Source organism: Morus notabilis, unplaced genomic scaffold (assembly GCF_000414095.1).
Source record: "Morus notabilis unplaced genomic scaffold, ASM41409v2 Scaffold602, whole genome shotgun sequence".
Lineage (NCBI taxonomy): Eukaryota > Viridiplantae > Streptophyta > Magnoliopsida > Rosales > Moraceae > Morus > Morus notabilis.
This window is the reverse complement of record NW_010358894.1, coordinates 234,526-235,109: the sequence shown is the minus strand read 5'-3', so window position 1 is coordinate 235,109 and position 584 is coordinate 234,526.

The following is a 584-nucleotide window of genomic DNA, read 5'->3' as shown; positions in this document are numbered from 1 at the left end:
ATATATATATATTATATATGCGTCTGTGTTTATCTGTCTCTGAACGTTGAAATGGAAGAATATTGTATATGATGCCTGGACAAATAGATATTTTAGTTTCGATCTTGTCTTTACTAGAGACAAAATTGTAATACCTCCTTGATGGTTCTGTAATATTTAAGGTCTGCAATGACCACGTGCCAGTTTACAGAACTAGTTTCAAGTTCAATCTTCTTCCATGGATACCAATGATCAACTCTTGAAGCAAATGGGGGATACCATAATTACCTCTTTTTATTTTTATTTTTTTTTATTATTATTACAAGGAACGTCGTGGAGTTGATCCAATGAGAAGAAATTTGCTAGTTAAGGAGAAGGAGAAACTATGTCAATATACTACTTTCCCATAGCCGAAGTGCCAGTTTTAGCAATTAATTCGGTTGTTTTTATCTTATTTCTCTTTCAAACTTGCTGTAGGTTTCAAAAGTTACTGAAAAGAAGAAAAAAAAATTGGAATAAAGCATAGCAATGCCTTTTGCTGTAGGTAAAGTCGACATATTCCAAACGCGTAATACAAGCAAGGAAGCCAAAGGTAGAGAAGATAA